We start from the raw sequence: 11393 nt of genomic DNA, 5'->3' as shown, positions 1-11393 counted from the left end.
CAACCTCCTCTCAGGTAGTTGTAGAGAGTGATGAGGTCACCCCTGAGCCTCCTCTTCTCCAGACTAAACAATCCCAGCTCCCTCAGCCTCTCCTCATAGGACTTGTGCTCAAGTCCCTTCACCTTATGTTTCATAGTGTCAGTGAATGAAGGTTTTGTTATAGCCTCCCTAATGTTTAAGTAAACTGAGGACTGGTAAAAATGAAGCTTATATGAGACCGTCTTTGCTTTACTTAAACACTATGAGGATTATAACAAAAAGTTCAATCATGTACTTAAGGATTTTCTTCCCTGCCATATGCTAGAGAAATAAAGACCATAATTTTAACAATCTGAGAAGCTTAAATTCTGTCAGGAAAAAAAACACAAAACAACCTTTATTCAGTGGGCTGATAAACACCACTAACTCCAAGGGAGATCAGTGGAAGCTCAGCAGGGACCTTGACTCTGAGGAGCTGTCTGCTGTGTTTTTCAGCCCTTGACCCAGATTTATCCCTTCCTGCCCAAAACATGGACACCTAAACTGGGAACTTTTTGTATGGGTGTCAGAAAAAGACAGATGTACAGGGGAAGAGTAATTCCAGAAACATATAGAATTGTTCTGTGGGTCTGCTTACTGCTCCTGTTGGTCACAGGATCACAGTATGGCTGAGCAACCTGTGACAGCACTCACACTCACTCTCACAGTGAAATATTGTTTCCTTATGGGTCCTGAAGGGACCTTCTGTTTTTCAGTTTGTGCCCAGAATTCCTCTGGTCCTGTCACTGGTCACTCCTGAAAAGAACCTGGCTCTGTGCTCTTTGTAACCTCCCTTCAGGTATCTATATGCATTGGTAAGATCTCCCTGAGCCTTTTCTTCTCCAGACTGAACAGTCCCAACTCACATGAAAGATGCTCCAGTCCCTTGATCATGTTAAAGGCCCTATGCTGGTCTCTCTCCAGTATGTCCATCTCTCTCATTTGCTGGGTAGGCCAGAATAGAGACAGTACTCCAGGTGTGGCCCCACTAGTGCCAAGTAGAAGGGAAGGATTTCCCCCCTCTACCTCCTGGCAGCATTCCTGCTAATGCAGATCAGGATAATGGGAGCCACTTTTATGGCATGGACATACTGCTGTCTCATGATCAACTTCATGTCCACCAGGACACCCATGTGCTTTTTTCAAAGCTGCTTCCTGGATGGGTGACCCCAGCAGGTACTGGTGACTGGGGTTGTTCTTCCCCAGGTTCAGGACTTTGCACTTGTCTTTTTTGAACTTCACGAGGTTCCTGTCAGCCTATTTCTTATTTATAAGAAAGCCATGAGAAACAGTGAAATAAAATAAATTTCTTATAAATAAGAAATAATTCAGATAATGAAAGACTATACAAGAAGGATGTGTTTGTTCTATTTATATTTCCCTAGGACAGAGCATCTATGCCTAAGTCATTCCTGATAGACATTTGTCTTGGTTTTAATAAGCTCCAGTAATGAAAACTTGGCAAGTTTTCCCAGGCACTTCTTTACTCTGAGAAGGTTTTTCCTGATGTCTACCCTGAAATTTTCCTTGCTGTGATCATGGCTTTTCCTCTGTGATGGTTTTTGAAAATTGTCAGGTTCCAGCCCTTCCCTACCAGTCTTCCCTTTATTAAGCTAAACAACGCCACTTTATTATATATTTTTGATGTTGGATCTTTGATTATACTTGTTACACTCTCCAAGTTTTCTGTATGTTTCTTAAATATGATGACCAGCTGCAAGCCCATATTTATGGCCTCACTTGTGGTCTGGGCTTTTGGTGGTGATGGCTCCTACTGAAATTCCAACCCCAACCCCCTCCCAAAAAAACCACAAAAGAAACTGAAATACCTTGAGCTGAACAGCCATAGAAAAGACTCACCAAATATTGTGAAACTTCATTCAACTTCATCATAAGAATGCAAAAGACAGAGACCTGGGATTTAATATGAAGTAGAAAACCTCAGCTTGCTTCCTACATCTCTGAAATAATGTCTCACCTGTGGTGGTGCATACCCCCTCCTTCCTGGGCCGCCCTGCAACTTATAAATTCTCATTAGCCCTCAGCCTTGATTAATGACTCTTGGGCACTTAAGCTCCTCTTGCGCTTATCAGAAACACTGTCTGTTCCCAGGAACTTCTGTTTCCTTAGAAACTTCTGTTTTCTAACAAATAGCCTTGGAACATTATTTTGTCTGAATCATAGCCCAAGTGGAACAATATTATTGTTACTGAGGAAAATTCAGTAATTACCGTCTTGGATGGGCATTGTGTCCAGGGTGGAGATTGACAGATGACTAAAGTCAAACCTTTTGTGACCTTATAAACTGTGGTCCTAAGTGAGGGTGCAGCAACTCCCTGTGTGTGGGATGCCTCTCAGAGCTTGCCAGCTCTCAAGACACTTGGAGAAACATTGCTGAAAACGGATGATGGGACCTGGACTGATACCCATCCCCAACTCCTCGAGGCTCAACCCTTACCCACTGAGAAATGCCAAGTCATTTGATGTGTTTCACCTGACTTGAGGGGAATTTTTAATAGATACCTTTGTACAAACTGTGTCTACATGTGTTAAGTGATTTAAATACCCTTTAGCAAGTGTAGTGTTTATGTTGTAATCTCAGATCTGTAGTTAAATTACTGCTGTGCTTGTAGAAAATCCTATTGTATCATTCGTTAAGTGTTAAATTAGTCAATGATTAAAGGCTGTTAAGCCCTTTAGATATAACTTGTTGACTGAGTCTGAAGCGAAGTCTGGACCTTGGCTCCATCAGGAGTTTAGAAAGTAAGGGGTCCACTCTGAGCATTGTGACTTTGTGGGAGAATCCCCCTCACCCCTTTGCACCCTTACCCTTTTGTGTCCCTGGTCTCCAAGTAAATAATTCTAGATTGATTCTAATATGATTTCCCTTTGTGTGCTTCATCTGTGTAGGAAGTAATAGAGTGAAACTTGCTACCAACCTTTAAGTCATGCTTTTGCCAATTTATATTAAACCTGCTTTTGCTAATACTTTTGATGGTGATCCTTCAGCTGACCTAAACCACTCATTCATGACAGATAACTGTGATTTAAAGCTGTGTCTATGTAATGCTGTTTCCTTGCAGTCCCTCTGCAGAGAATTTCATATGTACACTGCAAAAAAGCAAGGGTGGGCATCTATTTTAAATTTGTCATTTTGACTACCTCTGTACTCAGCAGAAAGAGAGAGGACTCCTGGAGGGTGACTCATCTTGGGATAATGTAAGTATCAAAAAATACACTGGAGATCTTTTGCTTTCTTAGACCTCTCTCTCTCTTCAGTAACCACTGAGGCAGCCAAATAAAGTAGCTTAAATTAGACACTTAAACTTTAGATGGTTTAATTAGGTGAGTGAAAATAATTAGCAACAATATTCTGTTGTGGAAATTCTCATTACTACTGTAAAAAAACCACCAAACCTACTTCAAAAGATGACCTCATGAAATATTATCCTGCTGACTGCTTTGTCCAGTGTAACACAACAAAAATGCTTGTAAAAACAAAATATGCAGAGTTGTGGGCGATCTACTCTGAAGTGTACCATCTACTATGAAGTGAACACACGTTGCAACTGATGACCTGTGGTGAATCTGCTGAAAATGCCAAGGGTTGAATCACTGCAGTATGAGGAAACTGGCTGGTAGGAATTAGCTGAGATTAAAAACAGAAAGTTGAAAAAGATTTGCTTCAATCGGGTATCTGCAGGACAGACCTAGAAATGTGCAATTTCTCCCAGTTTACATAATCATCACCAATGTTTTATACAACACATAACCCATGGATTTGATTGCTCGATAATACTGAGGTCAAGAGTCCAGCAGGTTTCTGAAATAAGTGCACATCAGTTGTTATGGCCCTTATTTTGAGTTGGTTTGTTAGGGCATGTGTAACTCCACCAATACTCATGACACTGGTGACGTGACTGAGTAGGTCCTGAAGTAGTCCCTGGGCCAAGCAGTCTTCCTCTCTGTTTTAATTTAGAATTGCTGGCACTTCGCTGTGCCAGTGTTTTCCCTCTTGAATCCTTGAGCTGCTAACAATCCTGTCACACTGGTACCTGTACTATTTATTTTCCACGTCTCTGTACAGACTCACAGCTGGTTTTTGACAGTCTAAGCAGAGGCTGTGCAGCTGTGGTGTCAGGGTTGGCCTCTGGGTTCTGGTGCACAGACTGCCAAAGCCCTGTGATGGGAGAGCTTGCAGCAGGCTACAGAGGCTTCACTAAACTGCATATACATTATTGAGGTGATAGGAGAGAGTGAACTTGGAAAGGGCACGAGATGCCATTCTTCAGAGCATGAAACAGCTAAAAAGTAAAGTTGGGAAGAAACCGTCCTTACGTATCAGTTCTTCCATGACTACTTACCTCGTGGTTTCTGTGGAAATTTCCTTTTCAGCATCTGGAACTGATCACTGTCAAAACCAGATTGCATTAAGTAGATGCTTGGTCTGCTCCTGTATTTGCAACTCCTGCACTTTGCACAGATACATATATTTGTGTAAAAAGACACACATGTGCTCTGCATTGCCCTGATGTTAGTGAGCAGGCAGGGGTAGAAAGTGGTTTTAAAAGATGGAACGATGTCTGCCAATGTTTTTCACCAAATAGTTCAATATTTCATTTATCAACATTACAGAAGGAAAACAACCTAATCTTACTTCACTAGTAGAAAGATATCTATCTGTTCCCATATTTGTATTACATTTTTTTATAAATTATGTCCTTGGTGATGGTTGCATTGTCCCCATTCCGTGCAATATTTTGTGGTGAAGACAGGAACCCACTATTTCAGTGGTAAATGCTGTCCACACAGTTGCCCTCTGCTGGCTGCCTTTGCAGACTATTGCTAATGCGACAGCAGCAGAAGAATTTTCTGTTTGAGTCATCAGCTGTTAATGGTAAATTCCAAGTAATATAAGTAGATAAACATCTCAGAGATGGAAAACATTCAATGTCTCTGAAACTGACAGCTAAGTAGAAGAAAGAGACATAGAGGTATTTTCACCGGAGGCAAGACAACTGAAATCATCTGTCACTTTTGATAGCCACTGCCTGGGAATCAGGGTCCAGGCTATGCACAGCAGATGCACTATGATCTTCAGGCACCACAGAAGAAAAGGAGGACCTAGGAAACACGAATAGGGAAGAGGGTGAGGCTGTGTCTGAAATGGAGAAGAGGACTGCAGGCATGCTAGGGGAAATTAAAAATGGTGATCCATAAAAAGGCAAATTGTATGTATTCTCCTAAGCATAGAGTAAGTGCTGTACTTCTAATGCCATAGAGAGTGTAGGAATTATGCCAGGTCCCTGATACTTCAGGGAGATCTTCTTTTTCCAGTGACCTGTTCCTGCAGACTGAGTGGGTCGTTCTCCATTCCCATCTGGAACAAAGCTACTCAGAAATCCAGCTTTCTACACCACAGCAGGTACTGCTAGCTTTATACCTACACAGAGCTGGAAAGAATAGTTTTGAAACATCTGTGTGGAGTAATGGGGACAGAGAGGAAAGGATAACATCTTGTTATCTTTTCCCTTCTGTTTTTACTTTATTTAAATTCTCAAGTCTATCTAAAACTCCAGAAATATAAATACTTGTGTTATAAATACCAGTGTTATAAATACCTATAACAAGTACAAGACACACTATCTTGTCAGGTTTTGCTCTCCTGAAATTTTGGGCTATTAATCTACAATTCTAATTGCAAGGAATAAGCCAAAAATGGAGACAAGAAACTGGCCAACCAGGTCACTTTTTAATATGAGCTGGAACTGTTTTAGGTATCAGACTAACGGCAAAAGTTTAGCCCGAATATGTGAATGTTACCTCAAAATGTTCTTCCAGCTGCCTGTCAAAGGTTTTTTCTCTTTTAAATGAGATTCCCAGTGCTTGATAGATTTTTTTCATAAATTTCCATCCTGACTTTTTTTGTGGCTCATGTAGTATGTTACCATCCTGTCCTCTGTGTCTATTGTCCAAAATTGTAATAGCTTGTCTGTACTACTACTTTTGTTTTAAATGTTTGTTTTCATCAATCCTACGTAAAAAAAATAAAATAATAAAAAAATTCCTTCATTATGTTCCTAAACTTTCAGGAATTATTAAAGTGCAAAGAAATGAAAAAATGTGAATAATTCACAATTAATATTCTTTGGTTTTTTCTTTCAGTCTTGGCAACAAAATTAGGCAATAAATATCCCCTGTAACACTTTTAGGTTCTTGCTGCAATATGTGAAGAACATTTCACTGGAAGTAACTTTTTATTAGTATGGTAACAGCGATAAAAATGATAGATTTTTAAAACCTTAGTTTTGTAAGATCTGCTTTAAATTCTGTATTTAGCTTGACAATATTCTCTAAAGATATTTAAAGGCCATTTCCCTTAAAATAATGTATTGTTCAAAGGTTAGAACTTCAATGTTTGGAATGTTGATGAAGCAAGCCTTATAATACAACCTGCTAATTAACATCAACCAGGAACTGATCCTGTGCCTCTTTATGCTGTTAGCATGTGGAATAAGAAATAGCAATACTTTGCCTCCCAGGGTCAGGATGTAGGTGTTTTTATAACATTTGTCACAGAACTGATTGCATATCAAACTATTTTTGGTGTATTTTGAGTTATTGATGCCAACCATCTTTCAGACACGCTGGTTTGTGTGTGCATATTGAATTGCTTCTATAAGAGTATGGCTCTTGCACAGAACTGCAATACTAACAACAATAAGAAGAAAGAAAGATAATCCTTTTTTTTTTTTTTTTTTTTTTTGAATAGCCAGTTTTAGGTAGTTGAAGAAATCTGAGTAACTCAGCCCTAGTCAGGCTTGTGTAGGAAGCACAGCTGGACTCCAGACACTGACTCACTCTCCAATTACCATTACCCAGATTTTTTCCAACAAGCTCTTTTCTGCCAATAAATCTTCCAGCTTCTCATAAGTACTGTCAGGCTGAGATCACATCAATGTAGACATAAAAACTAAATCTGTGTCCCCGCCCATAAGGAGAAAAGTAAGACAAGAAATTTGGAGCTAACTAGCACCAATAAAAGCAAAAGGACAACTGGGAAGCATACACACAACTTAGGAACTTCTTTGTGCAGATCACAGTGGAAATATTCTGTCTGTGTTTACCAGGCTGCTCTCTGTAATTCTTCTGTATTTCCGTTGCAAGCAGGAGAGGAAAGAATTTATACTAAGAAAAGCTACCCATAGTTAAAAGCAACAAGACAATAACATTTGACTTTGTAAGATGTTACAGCTAAACTGCAGGGAAAAAAACTCCTACATTTTGATAAACATCTTAAAAGAAACCATACTGTCTACTAGCCCTAGTCTTGCTACTGTATGTGAAAAAGTAATTATTGATGTGAAGGACTGTTTGCAATGTCTTGCTCCAAATTTCAGATATGTAATATGTTTCATGTTCTTGTGACCATAGCATGTGGGCTTTACTAAGTTTTGGCACCACTAGATCTCCCTTTTACTTCAAGCTTACTCCAAAAATTTTGGATTTGAGTTTAAATGAAAGATCCCAAGATTCACTTTTTCCTAAACCAGCTACCTTAGACTAATTTTAATTGTATGGTTCCATACAGTGGATGAATTCTATGACCTGTTGTATATAGGAAGTTTAAATATATTTCCTTCTGGCTATAAAGTCTAATAAAAAAACAAAGCAGAAAAATTAAATTGTAGAGCCTTTTCTATTGTTTCTATTTGTGTGCCGGAGCCCCTGGTGGTCTAATGGTAAAGGCGCGGCGCTATCACCGCCGAGACCCGGGTTCGATTCCCGGTCAGGGCCACTCCCGGGCAGGTGGGGCTCGTTAGCTCTTAAAGGCAACCCACCTACGTCCTAAGGACCTCGCTGCCACCGTCCAAGCTCGCTTGGCCCCGGCAGATGAACCTTAGGATTAAAGGGTGGGCTCAGTTCCGCGCACACTGTGTCTCACCTAAAAAATCCAATGCGCAGGCTGGAAGGTGTAAAGACCTTCCCCGGATCTTCGCTCGCCATTATTATTATTTGTGTGCCCAGCCTCTTTCTGTAGACCAAGAGTAAGCACCTTACAGTCAACCCATCATCAGTAGAGCACAATTTAAAATGGACAGTTGTCACTGATGGAAAATGATCAGACAATCACAAAAAGAGAGTTATCTCATTTTTAAGTATTTTTACAGATATTCAAAGATATTAGCCAGTTCTCTTCTCAGACCTATGCCTGGAAAAGATAATATCCCAAAGTAAAAATATGGATGACAAACAGTCTAGTAGAGAGGCCCAACAACAAAACCAAATTAATATAAAAATTCTATTGGTCAGCCAGGCATTTTTTTCAGTCTTTTTGAAGATCAAAAATGCCAGAAAGAATGAGTTCTTTTGCTGCTAATGAAAACTCCTCAATATTCAGGCTATTACACTTGAACATTGAAGAGTCTGTCATAGCAACCTTAAAAAAGGAAGTTAATGAGTCCGATTTGAGCTTACTGAGGGAGACAGTAACCTTATGAGTGAATGCAGATATTTTTATACCAGGCTCAGAGGAAAATGCTCAATAAAAATCACAGAAGTAAAACACTATGAAAAAGGATAAATGCAATGGAAAGTTATGCTACTCTTTTGCCTCCACCATCAATAATCTGTAAGAGCAAATGTATTTTTAATTATCTGAAGTGCCATTACCTCCTCCCTCTTCTTCTTACACATCACATCACTGAATTTTCAGAAAAGCCCTTTGTCTGATGTGTTCCTTTGAATTTCAGTACTGTCAGGAGATAGCACCAGGAAGGTGCTGCTGTTGCCTACTTGGCGTATGCCTACATTTGGAGGGGCAGAGAGCTGGAAGGTGGGAGCTCTGCTTCTCTTCCTGGGACACTGAACTCCTTGGATGGCAAGGCTGAGGAAGAGCCATGATAAAGAAGAGGATCTAGATTGTTTCACCTGCAACTGCTGAATGGGAAGTGCCTGGAGATGCAGAATAAGCAGGTTAGTAAGTGTGATGCTGGTGAAAAGAAGTGTGGGAAGAAATAGGACTGGCTGTGGGGAGGGCATGAAGTGAACCATATATGGTGACATTATTCAGGACACCAAGATGGTTGGTGATGGGGTTACTACTATCACTTCAACTACTGCATTACTGTTGTGCCTACAAGTGAGGAAAGCCTGCATGTATTTGGAACTGGGGAATTTCTGCAGGCAGTAACACCAGTGCTACCTATGCAGAAGACAGAGAGGGGGAAGGAAATACAGGGACACATGCACACACGCACACCTATGACAACCCACCCAGACAGGACCAGAGTGGAAATGAGCATCAAGAGTTCCTGGGGTCTAGAAACTGTCAGAGTGGACTGAGTTGTTCTAAGTGAACAAGAATGGTAGAGGAAGTGATTTAGGAGGTAGGGATGGCAGCGTAACCAGCATACTTCTGAGGACTCCTGTGACTGTCTCTCCCATTCTGAGACTGCATGCTCTGTACTCCTATCCTACAGCTTTGGCTTTCTTATTGCCCTGTGTAGAATTTTCAGGCTGCCATGGTATTCAAAGCAAAACCAAGATGTTCACAGGCCTCTAGATAAATTAACACTCTTGGTTGTTCCCTGATTGTATCTCTCTTCCCTTCTGCAGAGTAATGGGATCAGTTGGCGATGGATGGGAACACAGAGGATGTTATACCTAATATATAAATACATTTAGTTTATAGTAAGAAGGTGGCTCAAGAATTGGCTAGTATGTTTGTTAGCCATTTTCATCCCATATGTCTTGCTGAGGCAACTTCCAATTAATTTGGAATTTTGCTTACATGGGAAATGTAGTAGTTACCTCTTATGTTGGTATCTATTCCTAAGGGTGAAGAAGACCTAGGGAGACATTTCCCCCCTAATTTGCACGTAAGTTTCCACTTCTAAGCATCACTTGCATTTGAAAAAGACCACAAACCCCAAACAAACTTGAGGTAAACAAAGGGAAAACAAATCAGCTACCTATACATCTAAATTTAGGCAGGCTAGATGTCCTTTCGGAGGCCAGCAGGATACCTACCTCTTTTCAAGTATTCCATGGGAAACTATTCCCTTTAAAAGAAGAGCTTAAAAGGTAGGTGTAGGTTTAGTGTCTAGATAAGGCATATTGGATATCACCCTGATGTTTATATTGGGGCTTTTCACTTGTAATGGTGTAAGTGCTCAGAGAAGTCTAACGCAGAGATTTATTAGCAACTGGAAGGTGGCTGGCTACTTACTATTAGGTTGGAATTTTGCAGGTTGTTTTACGCAGTGACTGGGTATTTGAACATTCAGTGTGAGATCTACCTGTCAGATAAATCTAAGAAGGTTGTGAAGATATATCTAGATTTTCTCTGTCTCTGCACCAGGGTCTTGGACAGGGGATTTGGGGAATACATCCAGGATTCAAAAGTCCTGTGTAAGTGGAGCAAGAGAGATTTAGAGTGTCACAAGGGATGTGACCATTGTTCTTCCCCACTTAAATAAATTAACATTGAGAGTGTATTCCAATTAAAGTAGCCCTTGAACCTCTCTTCACTGAATGATTCATGCTTTACTCACTTCAGAGCCTGCAGGAATTTAAAGGCCAGCTCAGAACATTTACCCTGCTATTTATAGTAAGTACAGAGGTACCTGTGCATCATGGTCAGAAAAGAAATCTCGGTATAATCCAGATGTCAAACATTTAAAGAAGTAATAAAAAGCATGGGGAACCACAAAACAGAAAAAAGGAAAGAAAAGTTGTGCTAGAAATAACATAAATGCACTAAAAGAAAAGTGTAAACTTGTTAAGATTTCTGAAGAAGTCTGATCAGTAAAGGAATAGAGTTAATAGAGGGGAAGTATGTAAATAAATATTTTGAATAAACAAAAGTTAAAGCAATTATTCAAGAAGAATATTTTAAGAGGTGAAAACATCAAAAAACGCAAGTCATGAAGACAGTATATCTAAAGACACAATTACATAAGAATTCTGTCAGGTAGTAAATAGGATTGTCAAGTAACAGCAAGAGCTGAAGTGAGCCAGAAGCAGAGAAGGGACATTTTGTGCTCATCTCTGCTATCCATAGATATCCAAACATCCCAGACATGATGGATGAAGGGGACAGCTTGAGAGACTAGGTACCAGCATCTTACCCTTTTATTAGCAGATGTAGTTATGCAAATAGAGAACAACTGGGCTCTGACAGATTAGCACTGGACACTGCGAGTGAATATAACAAATATATAACAAAAAAATATAACAAAAGTGAGAGTAGCAACTGTGCAATGATATACATTTAATGCCAATAATGATTTTGCATGTGAACACAGGCACGCTGCTGGAACAACCACAAAACCATGGCTGAAATGAAAAGAGCAAATTTATTTCATTACCTT

The sequence above is a fragment of the Myiozetetes cayanensis genome, unplaced genomic scaffold, assembly GCF_022539395.1.
Source record: "Myiozetetes cayanensis isolate MyiCay16 unplaced genomic scaffold, myiCay2020 scf2-11, whole genome shotgun sequence".
In the NCBI taxonomy this organism is placed as follows: Eukaryota; Metazoa; Chordata; class Aves; order Passeriformes; family Tyrannidae; genus Myiozetetes; species Myiozetetes cayanensis.
The sequence above is the reverse complement of the archived record's forward strand: the minus strand, read 5'-3'. Positions refer to the sequence as shown.